We start from the raw sequence: 24206 nt of genomic DNA on the forward strand, positions 1-24206 counted from the left end.
CGAAGAGCGAGGGAGGGGGAAGAGCGAAGAGCGAGGGAGGGGAAGAGCGAAGAGCGAGGGAGGGGGAAGAGCGAAGAGCGAGGAGGGGAAGAGCGAAGAGCGAGGGAGGGGGAAGAGCGAAGAGCGAGGGAGGGGGAAGAGCGAAGAGCGAGGGAGGGGGAAGAGCGAAGAGCGAGGGAGGGGGAAGAGCGAAGAGCGAGGGAGGGGGAAGAGCGAAGAGCGAGGGAGGGGGAAGAGCGAGGAGGAGGGGGCGGAGAGGAATTTATATAGGCTTCATAAAACCCAGCATACACACCACCCAACCACACACAGACAGACATACCTCAGGGGGCAGGTGGACCTCCATAGGAGTGTAGGAGGGCCAGTAGCCCATGGTGAGGATGTTGACTGTCAGCTCCAGCTGGCTGGGCTCACTCTGGTTCTGGGTGTACTGGGGGAGACAGACAACCCGATTCAATACATTCATGTACTGGTGGACACCACCTTATTCAATACTGGAATAAAATACATTAATGTCCTGTTGTGTGAGACAATCAAATCCTTAATTTCTTGGAAAATGGTGTAAATTGAGAATTCCTTAATTCAAGAAATCGTTTGAATCCATCTGGGAACAAATGTAAACAACATTGGACTACCCCAATTGGTAGAGATGTTACACATGATTCTCTGTGGTAAATCGATATATTACAGTAGTAATATTGCTCAGTGTTTGGGTCCTTTATCTTCCCATATTGGTATGAACCCGTTTCAACGATTGAGCGCCATCTTTTGTCATTGCATTTTCTTACATCCGATAAGAGTGTTGTTTGTGACTGCACAGATCTGTCTCTTATCTCGCAAAAGGCTAATGGGATAGCTCCAAAGCAGTTTAGCTACAATAAGCTAATGGGATAGCTCCAAAGCAGTTTAGCTACAATAAGCTAATGGGATAGCTCCAAAGCAGTTTAGCTACAATAAGCTAATGGGATAGCTCCAAAGCAGTTTAGCTACAATAAGTTAATGGGATAGCTCCAAAGCAGTTTAGCTACAATAAGCCAATGGGATAGCTCCAAAGCAGTTTAGCTACAATAAGCTAATGGGATAGCTCCAAAGCAGTTTAGCTACAATAAGCTAATGGGATAGCTCCAAAGCAGTTTAGCTACAATAAGCTAATGGGATAGCGCCAAAGCAGTTTAGCTACAATAAGCTAATGGGACAGCTCCAAAGCAGTTTAGCTACAATAAGCTAATGGGACAGCTCCAAAGCAGTTTAGCTACAATAAGCTAATGGGATAGCTCCAAAGCAGTTTAGCTACAATAAGCTAATGGGATAGCTCCAAAGCAGTTTAGCTACAATAAGCTAATGGGATAGCTCCAGACAGTTTAGCTACAATAAGCTAATGGGATAGCATCAAAGCAGTTTAGCACAATAAGCTAATGGGATAGCTCCAAAGCAGTTTAGCTACAATAAGCTAATGGATAGCTCCAAAGCAGTTTAGCTACAATAAGTTAATGGGATAGCTCCAAAGCAGTTTGTAGCTACAATAAGCCAATGGGATAGCTCCAAAGCAGTTTAGCTACAATAGCTAATGGGATAGCTCCAAAGCAGTTTAGCTACAATAAGCTAATGGGATAGCTCCAAAGCAGTTTAGCTACAATAAGCTAATGGGATAGCGCCAAAGCAGTTTAGCTACAATAAGCTAATGGGACAGCTCCAAAGCAGTTTAGCTACAATAAGCTAATGGGACAGCTCCAAAGCAGTTTGCTTCACAATAAGCTAATGGGATAGCAGTTTTAGCTACAATAAGCTAATAGGATAGCTCCAAAGCAGTTTTAGCTACAATAAGCTAATGGGATAGCTCCAAGCAGTTTAGCTACAATAAGCTAGGATAGCTCCAAAGCAGGAGCTAATGGGACAAGCTCCAAAGCAGTTTAGCTACAATAAGCTAATGGGATAAGCTCCAAAGCAGTTTTAGCTACAATAAGCTAATGGGATAGCTCCAAAGCAGTTTGCTTGCCAATAAGCTAATGGGATAGCTCCAAAGCAGTTTAGCTACAATAAGCTAATGGGATAGCTCCAAAAGCAGTTTAGCTACAATAAGCTAATGGGATAGCGCCAAAGCAGTTTAGCTACAATAAGCTAATGGATAGCTCCAAAGCAGTTTAGCTACAATAAGCAGCGCCAAAGCAGTTTAGGGGCCTACAATAAGCTAATGGGATAGCGCCAAAGCAGTTTAGCTACAATAGCTAATGGGATAACGCCAAAGCAGTTTAGCTACAATAAGCTGTGGGATAGCGCCAAAGCAGTTTGCTAATGGGATAGCTCCAAAGCAGTTTAGCTACAATAAGCTAATGGGATAGCGCCAAAGCAGTTTAGCTACAATAAGCTAATGGGATAGCTCCAAAGCAGTTTAGCTACAATAAGCTCCAAAAGCAGGCTACAATAAGCTGGGATAGCTCCAAAGCAGTTTAGCTACAATAAGCTAATGGGATAGCTCCAAAGCAGTTTAGCTACAATAAGCTAATGGGATAGCTCCAAAGCAGTTTAGCTACAATAAGCTAATGGGATAGCTCCAAAGCAGTTTAGCTACAATAAGCTAATGGGATAGCTCCAAAGCAGTTTAGCTACAATAAGCTAATGGGATAGCTCCAAAGCAGTTTAGCTACAATAAGCTAATGGGATAGCTCAACAGTTTTAGCTACAATAAGCTAATGGGATAGCTCCAAAGCAGTTTAGCTACAATAAGCTAATGGGATAGCAATACAATTGCTAATGGGAGTTTAGCTACAATTTGCAGTTCCAAAGCAGCTAGCAATAAGCTAATGGGATAGCGCCAAAGCAGTTTAGCTACAATAAGCTAATGGGATAGCGCCAAAGCAGTTTAGCTACAATAAGCTAATGGGATAGCGCCAAAGCAGTTTAGCTACAATAAGCTAATGGGATAGCTCCAAAGCAGTTTAGCTACAATAAGCTAATGGGATAGCTCCAAAGCAGTTTAGCTACAATAAGATAATGGGATAGCGCCAAAGCAGTTTAGCTACAATAAGCTAATGGGATAGCTCCAAAGCAGTTTAGCTACAATAAGCTAATGGGATAGCTCCAAAGCAGTTTAGCTACAATAAGCTAATGGGATAGCTCCAAAGCAGTTTAGCTACAATTTGCTAATGGGATAGCTCCAAAGCAGTTTAGCTACAATAAGCTAATGGATAGCTCCAAAAGCAGTTTAGCTACAATAAGCTAATGGGATAGCGCCAAAGCAGTTTAGCTACAATAAGCTAATGGGATAGCGCCAAAGCAGTTTAGCCACAATAAGCTAATGGGATAGCTCCAAAGCAGTTTAGCTACAATAAGCTAATGATAGCTCCAAAGCAGTTTAGCTACAATAAGCTAATGGGATAGCGCCAAAGCAGTTTAGCTACAATAAGCTAATGGGATAGCTCCAAAGCAGTTTAGCTACAATAAGCTAATGGGATAGCTCCAAAGCAGTTTAGCTACAATAAGCTAATGGGATAGCTCCAAAGCAGTTTAGCTACAATAAGCTAATGGGATAGCGCCAAAGCAGTTTAGCTACAATAAGCTAATGGGATAGCTCCAAAGCAGTTTAGCTACAATAAGCTAATGGGATAGCTCCAAAGCAGTTTAGCTACAATAAGCTAATGGGATAGCTCCAAAGCAGTTTAGCTACAATAAGCTAATGGGATAGCTCCAAAGCAGTTTAGCTACAATAAGCTAATGGGATAGCGCCAAAGCAGTTTAGCTACAATAAGCTAATGGAATAGCTCCAAAGCAGTTTAGCTACAATAAGCTAATGGGATAGCTCCAAAGCAGTTTAGCTACAATAAGCTAATGGGATAGCGCCAAAGCAGTTTAGCTACAATAAGCTAATGGGATAGCTCCAAAGCAGTTTAGCTACAATAAGCTAATGGGATAGCGCCAAAGCAGTTTAGCTACAATTTGCTGTATAACATGAGAAAATATTACCACGGTGACATCTGCCGAATCCCACTTCTGCCACAAAACTGTCCGAATTAATCTAAACTAACAAAATGCCGATCGACGTTGATGTCGATTAAGGCAGCCCCCCCCAAGCACCTCTCTGATTCAGAGGGGGTGAGTTAAATGTAGAAGACACATTTCAGTTGAATGCATTCAGTTGTACAGCTGACACACACGGTTGAAGTCGGAGGTTTACACGACACCAAAGCCAAATACATTTACATTCGTTTTTCACAATTCCTGACATTTAATCCTAGTAAAATTCCCTGTCCTAGGTTATTTTAAGAATATGAAATGTTAGAATAATAGTAGAGAGAATGATTTATTTCAGCTTTTATTTCTTTCATCACATTCCCAGTGGTCAGAAGTTTACATACACTCAATTAGTATTTGGTAGCATTGCCTTTAAATTGTTTAACTTGGGTCACATGTTTTGGGTAGCCTTCCACAAGCTTCCCACAATAGGTTGGATGAATTTTGGCCCATTCCTCCTGACAGAGCTGGTGTAACTGAGTCAGGTTTGAAGGCCTCCTTGCTCGCACATGCTTCTTCAGTTCTGCCACACATTTTCTATAGGATTGAGGTCAGTTCTTGTGATGGCCACTCCAATACCTTGACTTTGTTGTCCTTAAGCCATTTTGCCACAACTTTGGAAGTATGCTCGGGTCATTGTCCATTTGGAAGACCCATTTGCGACCAATCTTAACGTCCTAACTGATGTCTTGAGATGTTGCTTCAATATATCCACATAATTTTCCAGCTTCATGCCATCCATGTTGTGAAGCGAACCAGTCCCCTCCTGCAGCAAAGCACCCCCACAACATGATGCTGCCACCCCTGTGTTTTACAGTTGGGATGGTGTTCTTCGGCTTGCAAGCCTCCCTATTTTTCCTCCAAACATAACGATGGTCATTATGGCCAAACAGTTTGATTTGTGTTTCATAAGACCAGAGGACATTTTTCCAAAAAGTATGATCTTTGTCCCCATGTGCAGTTGCAAATGGTAGTCTGGCTTTTTTATGGCAGTTTTGGAGCAGTGGCTTCTTCCTTGCTGAGCAGCCTTTCAGGTTGTCGATATAGGACTTGTTTTACTGTGGATATAGATACTTTTGTACCCGTTTCCTCCAGCATCTTCACAAGGTCCTTTGCTGTTGTTGTGGGATTGATTTGCACTTTTCACACAAAAATGCGTTCATCTCCAGGAGACAGAATGCATCTTCTTCCTGAGCGGTATGACGGCTGTGTGGTCCCATGGTGTTTATACTTGCGTACTATGGTTTGTACAGATGAACATGGTACCTTCCGGTGTTTGGAAATTGCTCCTAAGGATGAATCAGACTTGTGGAGGTCTACAATTGTTTTTTCTAAGGTCTTAGCTGATTTCTTTTGATTTTCCCATGTAGTCAAGCAAAGAGACACTGAGTTTGAAGGTAGGCCTTGAAATACATCCACAGGGAAACCTCCAATTGACTCAAATGATGTCAATTAACCTGACAGAAGCTTCTAAAGCAATGACATCATTTTCTGGAATTTTACAAGCTGTTTAAAGGCACAGTCAACTTACTGTATGTAAACGTCTGACCCACTGGAATTGTGGTGAATTAAGTGAATTAAAAAGTGAAATAATCTGTCTGGTAACAATTGTTGGAAAAATGACTTGTGCCATGCACAAAGTAGATGTCCTAACCAACTTGCCAAAACTATAGTTTGTTAACAAGAACTTTGTGGAGTGGTTGAAAAACAAGTTTTAATGACTTCAACCTCCCGTGTATGTAAACTTCTCGACTTCAACTGTAGCCATGTCAGTAAGCTAGCTAGCTCCACAGCTGAAAGTCAGGGCACGAGAGACCAACGTCCTGACACACAACTTGTCCAATCAGGGCACTAGACGTCCTGACCAACAGTCAGGGCAGAGACCAACGTCCTGACACACAACTTGTCCAATCAGGGCACTAGAGACCAACGTCCTGACACACAACTTGTCCAGGAGACGGCGACCCGTTTCCTTTCCTTCTATTAGGTTTTTGAAAAATAACGGACACTAAATATTCAAAATACGAGTTCCACGTCCTACAAGACTGATTGGTTGAGGGACGAGCGTCACGGAGGGGTGACGACAACATGGCCTCAAGTCAGATGATTCACTGGTGGTAAATGTATACTACAGTAAGGACTTCAGTGACATGGAGGAGTCTGTGTTCACCTGCTTGAACTGGATCATAACGTCTTTGGAGAGCTCCATGTCCTTAAACATCCCCTCCAGCTTACTGGTGAAGGCCGCTCCACACTCTGCAGGGACAGGAAGCAGGAAGTCACAAACCATCACACCCACTCTCTGTCAACAAGTTTTTATAGAGTATTATAAGCTGGGTGGTTCGAGCACTGAATGCTGATTGGCTGACAGCCAGGGTATATCAGATCATAAACCACGGGTATGATAAAACATGTATTTTTACTACTCTAATTACGTTCGTTACCAGTTTATAATAGCAATAAGGAACCTCAGGGGTTTGTGGTATATGGCTAATATACCACGGCTAAGGGCTGTATCCAGGCACTCCGCGTTGCGTCATGCTTAAAAACAGCCCCTAGCCGTGGTGTATTGGCCATATACCACACCTCCTACGGGCCTTACTGCTTAAACACATTGCATGACCTGGTAACTGTGGTGGTGTTTCTACAGTCACACACCAGAGGTAGTGACAAACCACCGATGGGCCAACTTCACTGCTGAGGCAACAATCAGCATCTGCCGGAGGACATTTGACAATATCCCACGAACACAGGGCCTAAAATAAACACACTCACCAAATGCGAGTAGATTTTGACATTGGTGGGTAGAGGTCTATATCACCAGAGAGGTCTATATCACCAGAGAGGTCTATATCACCAGAGAGGTCTATATCACCAGAGAGGTCTATATCACCAGAGAGGTCTATATCACCAGCCATGTTGGTGGGTAGAGAGGTCTATATCACCAGAGAGGTCTATATCACCAGCCATGTTGGTGGGTAGAGAGGACTATATCACCTGCCATGTAGGTAGGTAGAGAGGTCTATATCACCAGCCATGTTGGTGGGTAGAGGTCTATATCACCAGCCATGTTGGTGGGTAGAGAGGTCTATATCTATATCCAGCCATGTTGGTGGGTAGAGGTCTATATCACCAGCCATGTTGGTGGGTAGAGGTCTATATCACCAGCCATGTTGGTGGGTAGAAGGTCTATATCACCAGAGAGGTCTATATCACCAGCCATGTTGGTGGGTAGAGGTCTATATCACCAGCCATGTTGGTGGGTAGAGGTCTATATCACCAGCCATGTTGGTGGGTAGAGAGGTCTATATCACCAGAGAGGACTATATCACCAGCCATGTTGGTGGGTAGAGAGGTCTATATCACCAGCCATGTTGGTGGGTAGAGAGGACTATATCACCTGCCATGTAGGTGGGTAGAGAGGTCTATATCACCAGCCATGTAGGTAGGTAGAGGTCTATATCACCAGCCATGTAGGTGGGTAGAGAGGTCTATATCACCAGCCATGTTGGTGGGTAGAGAGGTCTATATCACCAGCCATGTTGGTGGGTAGAGAGGTCTATATCACCAGCCATGTTGGTGGGTAGAGAGGTCTATATCACCAGCCATGTTGGTGGGTAGAGAGGTCTATATCACCAGCCATGTTGGTGGGTAGAGAGGTCTATATCACCAGCCATGTTGGTGGGTAGAGAGGTCTATATCACCAGCCATGTTGGTGGGTAGAGAGGACTATATCACCAGCCATGTTGGTGGGTAGAGGTCTATATCACCAGCCATGTAGGTGGGTAGAGAGGACTATATCACCAGCCATGTAGGTGGGTAGAGGTCTATATCACCAGCCATGTTGGTGGGTAGAGAGGTCTATATCACCAGCCATGTTGGTGGGTAGAGGTCTATATCACCAGCCATGTAGGTGGGTAGAGGTCTATATCACCAGCCATGTTGGTGGGTAGAGAGGTCTATATCACCAGCCATGTTGGTGGGTAGAGGTCTATATCACCAGCCATGTAGGTGGGTAGAAGTCTATATCACCAGCCATGTTGGTGGGTAGAGAGGTCTATATCACCAGCCATGTTGGTGGGTAGAGAGGTCTATATCACCAGCCATGTAGGTGGGTAGAGAGGTCTATATCACCAGCCATGTTGGTGGGTAGAGGTCTATATCACCAGCCATGTTGGTGGGTAGAGAGGTCTATATCACCAGCCATGTTGGTGGGTAGAGAGGTCTATATCACCAGCCATGTTGGTGGGTAGAGGTCTATATCACCAGCCATGTAGGTGGGTAGAGAGGTCTATATCACCAGCCATGTTGGTGGGTAGAGAGGTCTATATCACCAGCCATGTTGGTGGGTAGAGGTCTATATCACCAGCCATGTTGGTGGGTAGAGGTCTATATCACCAGAGAGGACTATATCACCAGAGGACTATATCACCAGAGAGGTCTATATCACCAGCCATGTTGGTGGGTAGAGAGGACTATATCACCAGCCATGTAGGTAGGTAGAGGTCTATATCACCAGCCATGTAGGTAGGTAGAGGTCTATATCACCAGCCATGTAGGTGGGTAGAGAGGTCTATATCACCAGCCATGTTGGTGGGTAGAGAGGTCTATATCACCAGCCATGTTGGTGGGTAGAGAGGTCTGTATCACCAGCCATGTTGGTGGGTAGAGAGGTCTATATCACCAGCCATGTTGGTGGGTAGAGAGGTCTATATCACCAGCCATGTTGGTGGGTAGAGGTCTATATCACCAGCCATGTAGGTGGGTAGAGAGGTCTATATCACCAGCCATGTAGGTGGGTTAGTCAGGGCAACAGAGCATTTCACTCACATTGACAAATAAACACCAGGAAGTCAAGTAGGAAAACTTAACTAAATCATTGCTGCAGTAACTGTTTGGTCATTTTGTTTCATAGATGGTAGATCATCACCAAGAACTAGGTATCCTCTCAAATATATCCTGTGGAGGCGCTGCAACATGCCTGGCTGGGGAGCTGTGAACACTGGGATTTGAAAGTGCTCAAGATGCACAGGCGTAGAAGTCAGTCTAATTTACTGGAACGTCCACTGAAGTGAGGCGTTGTGTTTCTTGGCTATTTTACCATGTTTTGTTCACAAGCTGTTTTTAGTTTCAATGTTTGACTCAGCCATGCAGGTGAAAACACCAGCTATGAGTCAGACCATCTACTCTCATATCACAGGCACATGTTGACCACTCCTCCAGGGCTAGAGTACCACCGTTGCCACGGTAATCGGCCGCCCTAAAGGGGCAGCTGAACAAGTCTCATCTGTGTTTGGGTTTAAAATTAAAGTTAGTTAAAAATTATTAGCCCTATACCACATCACTTCTTACTAGTAATATGTTTGTTTCTGAAACATTACAAAGCATGTTCATTTGTTTCTGAACCATTACAAAGCATGTTCATTTGTTTCTGAACCATTACAAAGCATGTTCATTTGTTTCTGAAACATTACAAAGCATGTTCATTTGTTTCTGAACCATTACAAAGCATGTTCATTTGTTTCTGAAACATCACAAAGCATGTTCATTTGTTTCTGAACCATTACAAAGCATGTTCATTTGTTTCTGAAACATTACAAAGCATGTTCATTTGTTTCTGAAACATCACAAAGCATGTTCATTTGTTTCTGAAACATTACAAAGCATGTTCATTTGTTTCTGAAACATCAAAGCATGTTCATTTGTTTCTGAAACATTACAAAGCATGTTCATTTGTTTCTGAAACATTACAAAGCATGTTCATTTGTTTTCTTTCTGAAACATTAAAGTGTGTTCATTTGTTTAGTTTCTTAAACAAAACAATATTTTGTCTGGTAATAAAACTGCTAGATCAAAAAGCTAGTTTTAGTCCCTACCCACTGACAAAGCCTGCTACAAGAGATACCATAACATGTGATGGTGACAAAGTTGTGATTTTGAAGATCGCTGCATTGTATCTCCTGTCATCATACCGTGTTTGAGTTTGGACAGCTTACCGTGTTTGAGTTTGGACAGCTTACCGTGTTTGAGTTTGGACAGCATGGACTTCTCAGCGTCCACGGAGGCACTCTTCCCCACCAGCAGGCGTTTGGCCAGGTCCTTCTTATAAAAGGTCTCGAACACATCCTTCCCGTGGATGAAGCGGAAGATGATCATGATCTTGTCTAGAACTCTCCATCTCCTCCTCGGTAGAGGTCCTTGTTATCAACTTACAGCCACGTAGCTGTGCAGAGATAGGACACCGCCAGTTAGATAAAACATACAGGAAACACTCATATTAGTTAGTTACAGTTATATTAGTTAGTTATATTAGTTAGTTACAGTTATATTAGTTAGTTATAGTTATATTAGTTAGGAAACACTCATATTAGTTAGGAAACACTCATATTAGTTAGGAAACACTCATATTAGTTATATTAGTTAGTTAGTTATATTAGTTAGGAAACACTCATATTAGTTATATTAGTTAGTTATAGTTATATTAGTTAGGAAACACTCATATCTGGCGTGGAACCTCTGATATTTTAAGCAATGGTTTTAAGATTGCAGGTGCCTTTAAATATCTCCTGCCCTGACTCTGCACATCACACACACACAGCCGTCTTGTCCTCACCGATGAGTTCAGCAGGTTTGTTGGGTCTGTTATGATCAGCTTCAAAGGCCTCCTTGGCTGTTGATGAAGCTCTCGTTTCTGTTGAAACAGCCCTGGGCCACGTTGTCCATCTTATCCTTAAAGTCCAACAGGTCTTGAACCATGTCCTTATCCTTCTCTGGGGTGCCCACAATCTCACCACCAAAACTCTGTTAGGAGACATCTCAGTGAGACTGGAATCAATAGAAGTGTTTCTGAGTGAGAGTAGTATAAAGAGAGAGCCAGAGCGAGAGAGAGCCAGAGCGAGAGAGAGCCAGAGCGAGAGAGAGCCAGAGCGAGACAGAGCCAGAGCGAGAGAGAGCCAGAGCGAGAGAGGCCAGAGAGATCTATATCACCAGAGCCATGTTGGTGGGCCAGAGCGAGAGAGAGCCAGAGCGAGAGAGAGCCAGAGCGAGAGAGAGCCAGAGCGAGAGAGAGCCAGAGCGAGAGAGAGCCAGAGCGAGAGAGCCAGAGCGAGAGAGCCAGAGCGAGAGAGCCAGAGGCAGAGCCAGAGAGCCAGAGGCAGAGCGAGAGCCAGAAAGAGACAGAGGGGAGAGAGTGTACCTTGATGTAGTCTCTCCAGTGCTGCAGCAGAGTGGGGAGTCCTCCCTTCACCTTACTGAAGAGCTGGTAGAGCAGAGCCAGCTCCATCACCCGGTTACCGTCTAACAGAATACTGAGACCTGGAGGAGGGTCAATATCACCTGGTTACCTTCTAACAGAATACTGAGACCTGGAGGAGGGTCAATATCACCTGGTTACCGTCTAACAGAATACTGAGACCTGGAGGAGGGTCAGTATCACCTGGTCTAACAGAATACTGAGACCTGGAGGAGGGTCAGTATCACCTGGTTACCGTCTAACAGAATACTGAGACCTGGAGGAGGGTCAATATCACCTGGTCTAACAGAATACTGAGACCTGGAGGAGGGTCAATATCACCTGGTCTAACAGAATACTGAGACCTGGAGGAGGGTCAGTATCACCTGGTTACCTTCTAACAGAATACTGAGACCTGGAGGAGGGTCAGTATCACCTGGTTACCGTCTAACAGAATACTGAGACCTGGAGGAGGGGGTCAGTATCACCTGGTTACCGTCTAACAGAATACTGAGACCTGAAGGAGGGTCAGTATCACCTGGTTACCTTCTAACAGAATACTGAGACCTGGAGGAGGATCAATATCACCTGGTTACCGTCTAACAGAATACTGAGACCTGGAGGAGGGTCAGTATCACCTGGTCTAACAGAATACTGAGACCTGGAGGAGGGTCAGTATCACCTGGTTACCGTCTAACAGAATACTGAGACCTGGAGGAGGGTCAATATCACCTGGTCTAACAGAATACTGAGACCTGGAGGAGGGTCAATATCACCTGGTCTAACAGAATACTGAGACCTGGAGGAGGGTCAGTATCACCTGGTTACCGTCTAACAGAATACTGAGACCTGGAGGAGGGGGTCAGTATCACCTGGTTACCGTCTAACAGAATACTGAGACCTGGAGGAGGGTCAGTATCACCTGGTTACCTTCTAACAGAATACTGAGACCTGGAGGAGGGTCAGTATCACCTGGTTACCGTCTAACAGAATACTGAGACCTGGAGGAGGGGGTCAGTATCACCTGGTTACCTTCTAACAGAATACTGAGACCTGGAGGAGGGTCAGTATCACCTGGTTACCGTCTAACAGAATACTGAGACCTGGAGGAGGGGGTCAGTATCACCTGGTTACCGTCTAACAGAATACTGAGACCTGAAGGAGGGTCAGTATCACCTGGTTAACGTCTAACAGAATACTGAGACCTGGAGGAGGGTCAGTATCACCTGGTCTAACAGAATACTGAGACCTGAAGGAGGGTCAATATCACCTGGTTACCTTCTAACAGAATACTGAGACCTGGAGGAGGGTCAATATCACCTGGTTACCGTCTAACAGAATACTGAGACCTGGAGGAGGGTCAATATCACCTGGTCTAACAGAATACTGAGACCTGGAGGAGGGTCAATATCACCTGGTCTAACAGAATACTGAGACCTGGAGGAGGGTCAGTATCACCTGGTTACCTTCTAACAGAATACTGAGACCTGGAGGAGGGTCAGTATCACCTGGTTACCGTCTAACAGAATACTGAGACCTGGAGGAGGGGGTCAGTATCACCTGGTTACCGTCTAACAGAATACTGAGACCTGAAGGAGGGTCAGTATCACCTGGTTACCTTCTAACAGAATACTGAGACCTGGAGGAGGGTCAATATCACCTGGTTACCGTCTAACAGAATACTGAGACCTGGAGGAGGGTCAGTATCACCTGGTCTAACAGAATACTGAGACCTGGAGGAGGGTCAGTATCACCTGGTTACCGTCTAACAGAATACTGAGACCTGGAGGAGGGTCAATATCACCTGGTCTAACAGAATACTGAGACCTGGAGGAGGGTCAGTATCACCTGGTTACCGTCTAACAGAATACTGAGACCTGGAGGAGGGTCAGTATCACCTGGTTACCGTCTAACAGAATACTGAGACCTGGAGGAGGGGGTCAGTATCACCTGGTTACCGTCTAACAGAATACTGAGACCTGGAGGAGGGTCAGTATCACCTGGTTACCTTCTAACAGAATACTGAGACCTGGAGGAGGGTCAGTATCACCTGGTTACCGTCTAACAGAATACTGAGACCTGGAGGAGGGGGTCAGTATCACCTGGTTACCTTCTAACAGAATACTGAGACCTGGAGGAGGGTCAGTATCACCTGGTTACCGTCTAACAGAATACTGAGACCTGGAGGAGGGGGTCAGTATCACCTGGTTACCGTCTAACAGAATACTGAGACCTGAAGGAGGGTCAGTATCACCTGGTTAACGTCTAACAGAATACTGAGACCTGGAGGAGGGTCAGTATCACCTGGTCTAACAGAATACTGAGACCTGAAGGAGGGTCAATATCACCTGGTTACCTTCTAACAGAATACTGAGACCTGGAGGAGGGTCAGTATCACCTGGTTACCATCTAACAGAATACTGAGACCTGGAGGAGGGTCAGTATCACCTGGTCTAACAGAATACTGAGACCTGGAGGAGGGTCAGTATCACCTGGTCTAACAGAATACTGAGACCTGGAGGAGGGTCAGTATCAGTGGGTCTAACAGAATACTGAGACCTGGAGGAGGGTCAGTATCACCTGGTTACCATCTAACAGAATACTGAGACCTGGAGGAGGGTCAGTATCACCTGGTCTAACAGAATACTGAGACCTGGAGGAGGGTCAGTATCACCTGGTTACCGTCTAACAGAATACTGAGACCTGGAGGAGGGTCAGTATCACCTGGTCTAACAGAATACTGAGACCTGGAGGAGGGTCAGTATCACCTGGTTACCATCTAACAGAATACTGAGACCTGGAGGAGGGTCAGTATCACCTGGTCTAACAGAATACTGAGACCTGGAGGAGGGTCAGTATCACCTGGTTACCGTCTAACAGAATACTGAGACCTGGAGGAGGGTCAGTATCACCTGGTCTAACAGAATACTGAGACCTGAAGGAGGGTCAGTATCACCTGGTTACCATCTAACAGAATACTGAGACCTGGAGGAGGGTCAGTATCACCTGGTTACCGTCTAACAGAATACTGAGACCTGGAGGAGGGTCAGTATCACCTGGTCTAACAGAATACTGAGACCTGGAGGAGGGTCAGTATCACCTGGTTACCATCTAACAGAATACTGAGACCTGGAGGAGGGTCAGTATCACCTGGCCCTAACAGAATACTGAGACCTGAAGGAGGGTCAGTATCACCTGGTTACCATCTAACAGAATACTGAGACCTGGAGGAGGGTCAGTATCACCTGGTTACCGTCTAACAGAATACTGAGACCTGGAGGAGGGTCAGTATCACCTGGTCTAACAGAATACTGAGACCTGGAGGAGGGTCAATATCACCTGGTCTAACAGAATACTGAGACCTGGAGGAGGGTCAGTATCACCTGGTTACCATCTAACAGAATACTGAGACCTGGAGGAGGGTCAGTATCACCTGGTCTAACAGAATACTGAGACCTGGAGGAGGGTCAGTATCACCTGGTTACCGTCTAACAGAATACTGAGACCTGGAGGAGGGTCAGTATCACCTGGTCTAACAGAATACTGAGACCTGAAGGAGGGTCAGTATCACCTGGTTACCATCTAACAGAATACTGAGACCTGGAGGAGGGTCAGTCTCACCTGGTTACCGTCTAACAGAATACTGAGACCTGGAGGAGGGTCAGTATCACCTGGTAACCGTCTAACAGAATACTGAGACCTGGAGGAGGGTCAGTATCACCTGGTTACCGTCTAACAGAATACTGAGACCTGGAGGAGGGTCAGTATCACCTGGTTACCATCTAACAGAATACTGAGACCTGGAGGAGGGTCAATATCACCTGGTCTAACAGAATACTGAGACCTGGAGGAGGGTCAGTATCACCTGGTTACCATCTAACAGAATACTGATACCTGGAGGAGGGTCAGTATCACCTGGTCTAACAGAATACTGAGACCTGGAGGAGGGTCAGTATCACCTGGTTACCATCTAACAGAATACTGAGACCTGGAGGAGGGTCAATATCACCTGGTTACCGTCTAACAGAATACTGAGACCTGGAGGAGGGTCAATATCACCTGGTTACCGTCTAACAGAATACTGAGACCTGGAGGAGGGTCAGTATCACCTGGTTACCATCTAACAGAATACTGATACCTGGAGGAGGGTCAGTATCACCTGGTCTAACAGAATACTGAGACCTGGAGGAGGGTCAGTATCACCTGGCTACCGTCTAACAGAATACAGAGACCAGGAGGAGGGTCAGTATCACCTGGTCTAACAGAATACAGAGACCAGGAGGAGGGTCAGTATCACCTGGTCTAACAGAATACTGAGACCTGGAGGGTGGTCAGTATCACCTGGTCTAACAGAATACAGAGACCTGGACGGGGGTCAGTATCACCTGGTTACCTTCTAACAGAATACTGAGACCTGGACGGGGGTCAGTATCACCTGGTTACCGTCTAACAGAATACTGAGACCTGGAGGAGGGTCAGTATCACCTGGTCTAACAGAATACAGAGACCTGGACGGGGGTCAGTATCACCTGGTTACCTTCTAACAGAATACTGAGACCTGGAGGAGGGTCAGTATCACCTGGTCTAACAGAATACAGAGACCTGGACGGGGGTCAGTATCACCTGGTTACCTTCTAACAGAATACTGAGACCTGGAGGAGGGTCAGTATCACCTGGTCTAACAGAATACTGAGACCTGGAGGAGGGTCAGTATCACCTGGTCTAACAGAATACTGAGACCTGGAGGAGGGTCAGTATCACCTGGTCTAACAGAATACTGAGACCTGGAGGAGGGTCAGTATCACCTGGTCTAACAGAATACTGAGACCTGGAGGAGGGTCAGTATCACCTGGTTACCATCTAACAGAATACTGAGACCTGGAGGAGGGTCAATATCACCTGGTTACCGTCTAACAGAATACTGAGACCTGGAGGAGGGTCAGTATCACCTGGCTACCGTCTAACAGAATACAGAGACCAGGAGGAGGGTCAGTATCACCTGGTCTAACAGAATACTGAGACCTGGAGGAGGGTCAGTATCACCTGGTCTAACAGAATACTGAGACCTGGAGGGTGGTCAGTATCACCTGGTCTAACAGAATACTGAGACCTGGAGGAGGGTCAGTATCACCTGGTCTAACAGAATACTGAGACCTGGAGGGTGGTCAGTATCACCTGGTCTAACAGAATACTGAGACCTGGAGGAGGGTCAGTATCACCTGGTCTAACAGAATACAGAGACCTGGACGGGGGTCAGTATCACCTGGTTACCTTCTAACAGAATACTGAGACCTGGAGGAGGGTCAGTATCACCTGGTCTAACAGAATACTGAGACCTGGAGGGTGGTCAGTATCACCTGGTCTAACAGAATACTGAGACCTGAAGGAGGGTCAGTATCACCTGGTCTAACAGAATACTGAGACCTGGACGGGGGTCAGTATCACCTGGTCTAACAGAATACTGAGACCTGGACGGGGGTCAGTATCACCTGGTCTAACAGAATACTGAGACCTGGAGGAGGGTCAGTATCACCTGGTTACCATCTAACAGAATACTGAGACCTGAAGGAGGGTCAGTATCACATACTGCTGATAGATACCTTTCTGTAAGATGGCCGTCATGTGTTCTCCAAGCAGCTGCTTCTCCACATTAGAGATAAGTGGCTTCCTGTTGAATACAAATACAGATAGAGAGAGAGATGATAAACACAGATGGAGGAGGGTGGAAGAGAAAGTAAATTGGTTCAAATCTGTGAGATGATCTAGTGTACTCTGATTGGAGCACAGGCCTGTCAGTCTAAGGGGTGTGGAGGAAGAGGCGGGTCTTACTGAGTGCTCTGGTCGAGGTAGCTGATGACACGATCGTTTCTTCTTCCAACGACGAATACATGATGCAGGTACTCCGGCACCTGGACACACACACACACACACACACACACACACACACACACACACACACACACACACACACACACACACACACACGTGTCACTTATGACCGTCACTAGGAGAAAGCCAGGTATGCTAGCTATATAGGGGCGTGGTCATAATATTGAATTAAATCATTTGATTGACGGCTGTCACTCACGTCTCGTTCCTGCATCAGCCTCTGTCCCTCTGCAGCGTACAGCCTATCAGTCTCCATCAAAAAACGCTCCTCAAACGACTCTTTATACACCTGAGGAGAGAGACAATAGATGATACCAGATCAGAGAATCTACAGAGACCTGAGGAGAGAGACATTAGATGAGATCAGAGAATCTACAGAGACCTGAGGAGAGAGACAATAGATGAGATCAGAGAATCTACAGAGACCTGAGGAGAGAGACATTAGATGAGATCAGAGAATCTACAGAGACCTGAGGAGAGACAATAGATGACACCAGATCAGAGAATCTACAGAGACCTGAGGAGAGAGACAATAGATGATACCAGGAGATCAGAGAATCTACAGAGACCTGAGGAGAGAGACAATAGATGACACCAGATCAGAGAATCTACAGAGGCCTGAGGAGAGAGACAATAGATGACACCAGATCAGAGAATCTACAGAGACCTGAGGAGAGAGACAATAGATGACACCAGATCAGAGAATCTACAGAGACCTGAGGATATAGACATTAGATGATACCAGGAGATCAGAGAATCTACAGAGACCTGAGGAGAGAGACAATAAATGACACCAGGAGATCAGAGAATCTACAGAGACCTGAGGAGAGAGACAATAGATGACACCAGATCAGAGAATCTACAGAGACCTGAGGAGAGAGACAATAGATGACACCAGGAGATCAGAGAATCTACAGAGACCTGAGGAGAGAGACAATAGATGACACCAGATCAGAGAATCTACAGAGACCTGAGGAGAGAGACATTAGATGACACCAGGAGATCAGAGAATCTACAGAGACCTGAGGAGAGAGACAATAGATGATACCAGGAGATCAGAGAATCCACAGAGACCTGAGGAGAGACAATAGATGATACCAGGAGATCTCTACAGAGACCTGAGGAGAGACAATAGATGATACCAGGAGATCAGAGAATCTACAGAGACCTGAGGAGAGACAATAGATGATACCAGGAGATCAGAGAATCTACAGAGACCTGAGGAGAGACAATAGATGATACCAGGAGATCAGAGAATCTACAGAGACCTGAGGAGAGAGACATTAGATGACACCAGGAGATCAGAGAATCTACAGAGACCTGAGGAGAGAGACAATAGATGATACCAGGAGATCAGAGAATCTACAGAGACCTGAGGAGAGAGACATTAGATGACACCAGGAGATCAGAGAATCTACAGAGACCTGAGGAGAGAGACAATAGATGACACCAGGAGATCAGAGCATCTACAGAGACCTGAGGAGAGAGACAATAGATGATACCAGGAGATCAGAGAATCTACAGAGACCTGAGGAGAGAGACAATAGATGATACCAGAGAATCTACAGAGACCTGAGGAGAGAGACATTAGATGAGATCAGAGAATCTACATACCATCTGCCTATGGAACAATACTGCTAAGAAAATGCACTCGTTTGACTCGCAAATGACTGCTTTGACTTGATTGTTCATTGGCCAAATGGTAAGACAAGACTTATGAAGCATTGACCAATCACCTGCAGGTCTGAGAGCATGCCCAGTAGGCTGCGGAGAAGGCTGCGGTCCACTGTCTCTCCGTTGCGTTCGCGTTCGATCTGTTCCAGGATCCCGTCGACCGTGCGCTTCTGGACAGCCCCGTCGCTCACGATGTGGTTCCGGAAGAGTTCCAGCCCGGTATCCCTGTGGAACACACACAGTCACGGTGGACGGGGAACAGTACCGGTCTGCATCCCAAATGACACCCTACTTCCTACATAGTGAACTCTTTCAGCACAACGAGGACCTAGTCAAAGGTAGTGCACCAAGTAGTGAATAGGGTTCACGGTGAACAGTAACGGTCTGCTTCCCAAATGACACCCTACTTCCTACATAGTGAACTCTTTTAGCCCAACGAGGACCTAGTCAAAAGGTAGTGCACTAAGTAGTGAATAGGGTTCACGGTGGACGGTGAACAGTAACGATCTGCATCCCAAATGACACCCTATATCCTACATGGGGAACTCTTTTAGCCCAATGAGGACCTAGTCAAAAGGTAGTGCACTAAGTAGTGAATAGGGTTCAAGGTGGACGGTGAACAGTAACGGTCTGCATCCCAAATGACACCCTATATCCTACATGGGGAACTCTTTTAGCCCAATGAGGACCTAGTCAAAAGGTAGTGCACTAAGTAGTGAATAGGGTTCCATTTCTAACAGAAAGAAACGATCACCATCTCAGAACAGGAAAAGACCATTTGCCACAGAGAATGGATATATGTTTGTGTTTGTCCTAATAGCTATTGGACGGGGCTCTTACCAGATGGAGGGGAGCAGGGAGTTCTGGAGCACGTAGGTACGATCCAGGAACAGAAAGATACTCCGGATCATGATCTGCAGTTACCCAGGTTACACATAACACACTTACGTTAGACTCATTATACGACAAACATTTCAGACAGAATAAATGTCTCATGATAAATAAAGGCTGTCTGACTGACCGTCTGTCTGCAGTGGTCCTGCCAACATCGGTTCATCCTCTTCAGGAAAGACAGGCTGTCCAGGGACTCTGTGAGGCGCTACGGTTAAGGACCCGGGCCTCGATTCAATCAAAACACAACAGTCAAACACTCTCTCTTTGGACGGGGCCTCGACTCGCACCAGGTTGTGGTTAAAAAAACATGACAACCTTCTGATGACTACAAACTGTGTAGTTTATAGAGATCCCCATTACAGGGATGTTCATTGTTTTATTTTTTATTTCCCATCAGTCCAAGCAGCGTGTCTCTGTGTGCAGCTAGCTGGCTGAAGAGGTCCACGGTGCCCCCTGGGCGGCAGGTAGCCTAACGGTTAGGAGAGTGGGGCCAGTAAACGAAAGGTCGCTGGTTCGAAACCCCAAGCCGACTAGGAGAAAAATATGTCTATGTGGCATTAAGCAAAGCACCGTAAAGATAATTGCTCCTGTAAGTATCTCTGGATGAGATGTGTCTGCTAAATGAACATGTCAAACAGAGACACTACCACAGCTGGTACAGAGACACTACCACACAGCTGGTACAGAGACACTACCACAGCTGGTACAGAGACACTACCACACAGCTGGTACAGAGACACTACTACACAGCGGCCCGCTGAGAAGACACACAGCTTGTAGAGACACTACCACACAGCTGGTACAGAGACACTACCACACAGCTGGTACAGAGACACTACCACACAGCTGGTACAGAGACACTACCACACAGCTGGTACAGAGACACTACCACACAGCTGGTACAGAGACACTACCACACAGCTGGTACAGAGACACTACTACACAGCTGGTACAGAGACACTACTACACAGCTGGTACAGAGACACTACCACACAGCTGGTACAGAGACACTACTACACAGCTGGTACAGAGACACTACCACACAGCTGGTACAGAGACACTACCACACAGCAGCCCGCTGAGAAGACATACAGCTCTATAACAGGAGGCTGCCAGGTTCCTTTAAGCCCCCCAGTCACAACTAACCAGATCAGCAGGTGTTATCAGGGAGACCCAGGCCAAGGTTATTGTGGCAATGATGGTATTCCAGGTATTATTGCTTTTATAAACTGGTTACCAACGTAATTAGAGCCGTACAAAATGTTTTGAGGTATACGGTCTGATATACCACGGCTGTCAGCCAAATCAGCTTTCAGGGCTGGAACCAGCCAGTATTTATAACACAGTAGACTAGTCTGACTAGTAGCGGACGTCTTCACTGGTAGTTGAAGCAAAGTCAAAACATTGAAAAACAACGTAGCTTATGAACAAAACAATGTAAATAGCCAAGAAACACAAGGTGCAGCAACACAAATCAACTATTAAAAAACATTATAATAATGTTATAAAACATTTATCTCCTCGGAGGAGCCACTGTCATGCAGCATCATAAATGACAGACGTTTTCAAGTCGATTTCATAAGAACCTGTCAAACAGGCTTTAATAAACATCCACACAGTACGCACTGGCAAAAATATAGGAGCACACTTTCACACGCAAAGACACAGACACACACAGTGTAAAGGATATTCTCTGAACTGATGTATCTGGGCCTGGACATGGTCCTCACAGACCTGACGGAGCTGCTTGTACAGTGTGGGGGAGACTTTATAGGAACACAGGTTCTCCACCGCCTGAAACAGAGGAGACGGGGGTCAACATACTAAGTATTCCTCAATTCTGTAAGTCATCCCTCCTTGGAAAAGTTACAAGACAGGATTAGCCATGTCAACAGGCCGGTGAATGGTCAGAGTGGTTGGGTTAGCCATGTCAACAGGTCGGTGAATGGTCAGAGTGGTTGGGTTAGCCATGTCAACAGGTGGTGAATGGTCAGAGTGGTTGGGTTAGCCATGTCAACAGGCTGGTGAATGGTCAGAGTGGTTGGGTTAGCCATGTCAACAGGCTGGTGAATGGTCAGAGTGGTTGGGTTTGCCATGTCAACAGGCTGGTGAATGGTCAGAGTGGTTGGGTTTGCCATGTCAACAGGCTGGTGAATGGTCAGAGTGGTTGGATTAGCCAAGTCAACAGGCTGGTGACTGGTCAGATGGTCACAGGCTGGTGAATGGTTGGGTTAGCCATGTCAACAGGCTGGTGACTGGTCAGAGTGGTAGGGTTTGCCATGTCAACAGGCTGGTGACTGGTCAGGGTTTGCCATGTCAACAGGCTGGTGAATGGTCAGAGTGGCCATGTCAACAGGCTGGTGACTGGTGGTAGGGTTAGCCAAGTCAACAGGCTGGTGAATGGTCAGAGTGGTTGGGTTTGCCATGTCAACAGGCTGGTGAATGGTCAGAGTGGTTGGGTTTGCCATGTCAACAGGCTGGTGACTGGTCAGAGTGGTAGGGTTTGCCATGTCAACAGGCTGGTGAATGGTCAGAGTGATAGGGTTAGCCATGTCAACAGGCTGGTGACTGGTCAGCACAGTGGTTGGGTATACTGACTGCTGATGTGAGCTACAGAACCTGCTGACTGGCATAGAGCAGCTCTCCTCTCCAATAATTTGAGACTAGAAAGGCATAGTGTCTTAGGACCGATCTCTGCTGCCCGTTGGAATCGTGTAAAGTCCCAAATGGCACCCTATACCCTAAACAGTACACTACATAGGGAATAGGGTGTCAGTTGGCACCACCAACCCAGACTGGCTAGGGCAACCAGCAGGTCACATGACAAGACAGCTGGAGTGATGGTACACAGATACAGACAGTAAAGGGCAACCAGCAGGTCACATGACAAGACAGCTGGAGTAATGGTACACAGATACAGACAGTAAAGGGCAACCAGCAGGTCACATGACAAGACAGCTAGAGTAATGGTGTCATACAGATGAAGACAATAAAAGTGCCCATATCGGTACATATTATTCACATGGAAACACTGGGACTTGGATATAGGCATGTCATCAAGGCCCGTTGGACACATGAACTAGGCCCATGTCTTTTAAAGGTCAACAAGGCCTGTGAGAGCTCTCCACAAACTATGTGTTTCATGTCCTGAAAGTGCAACTGTGTGTTTGATGCTTTAGGCCTGACCTGGTAGAGTTCCTCAAGGTTGTACTTGATGGAGGTGCTGTTCTGGATGGCTCCTACCGCATCCCTCAGCTTCAGCCAGGTGTCCTCAGTGTAGTTGTCCGCTAGCTTTGGCCTGTCTGGGAACACACACCAGAGTTACGACACACCAAGGCACAGCAAAATGGTTAGACAGACCCAGCCTCTAGCTGGGTACCTCATTTAAACGAGGAGAAATGTAAAGTTAATTTGTAAACAAGGAGAATATTGTTTGTAAACAGTTGACTATTGTTTGAATGTTCAACCATATGTAAACATCTGGCAGGGACAGAGTCAACAAACGTCAAAATTGTAATAGAATGGAAAAAATATATATTTATTCTGCCAGAATGTCATTAGCTTGGTAAAGTTAGCTAGAAGACGTAACCAGAGTTGAGCAATATTTCCAGGGTCAGTTTGCAACAGAATATTCTGTTGTTTACATGCCATGGCTATCAATTGCTTCAAATATGTCACAAGCTAACTTGGTCTAGAAACTACCCAGCTGGCCATCATGGACAACTTTCAAATATGAACTTTAGTTACGCTGCCAATTATGGCAATTACATAAGTAGAGTTAACTAGTTAGCCAATTACTAACATATAGTTGATAATCAGGCAAACCGGCCAGCTAACGTTAACTAGCTATTCAGCACGAGTTACCTTTGAAATTTTTAATGACTAATTTCTTGGAGGCGCCAGTTTTGTTGGAGGCCAGGCCAGAAATCTTTGTCACTCCGTTGTTGTTGTGCTCCGTCAGAGCAGAGAAGTTGGCTTTCTTGTCCTGTCGTATGTCTTCTGCCATGATTAGATCAATGCAGAGGGCCGTTGTTGTGAAGAGTTGTTAGCGGCACTTCTACTCGTCCTCTCAAACGAGCCTAAAGTTGGATTATACAACTCTGACCCTGTTTCTTAATTCATGTACGATGCACCACTTAGTCCGATCCCTCACTTGAACAAAAGTAGATACCTAGACCAAAGCCATAAAACTCAAAAAAAGAGAAACTTTTGGATGAACCGAACAACTGAAAAATGGATTTCGTTGAAGTAAGCTAACGCGTTAGCTAGCCTAGTTTAGTTAGCGAAACAAACAATTTAGTATATCCACTGCGTCCCTCCCTGGACCGTATTAAAATTAGGCAAATATTAAATGTTATATATTTCAGACTTCCATGTGTGAAACAAATTAAAAGCTATATTCAATCTCAAAATATCCATCATTATGCTACCGCTGGAGATGTGGCGCTAGCCACATAGCAAACATAACAAAATGGCTTCCTGCACCCCCTTGACAAGTGCATCTTGGGAG

General features: G+C 45.7%; 1 pseudogene; it reads right to left on the bottom strand.

The window, feature by feature from the left end:
* Nucleotides 1-318: 318 nt before the first annotated feature.
* Nucleotides 319-24206, bottom strand: LOC124028091 (annotated as a pseudogene).

Source organism: Oncorhynchus gorbuscha, unplaced genomic scaffold (genome assembly GCF_021184085.1).
Source record: "Oncorhynchus gorbuscha isolate QuinsamMale2020 ecotype Even-year unplaced genomic scaffold, OgorEven_v1.0 Un_scaffold_3743, whole genome shotgun sequence".
Classification (NCBI taxonomy): Eukaryota; Metazoa; Chordata; class Actinopteri; order Salmoniformes; family Salmonidae; genus Oncorhynchus; species Oncorhynchus gorbuscha.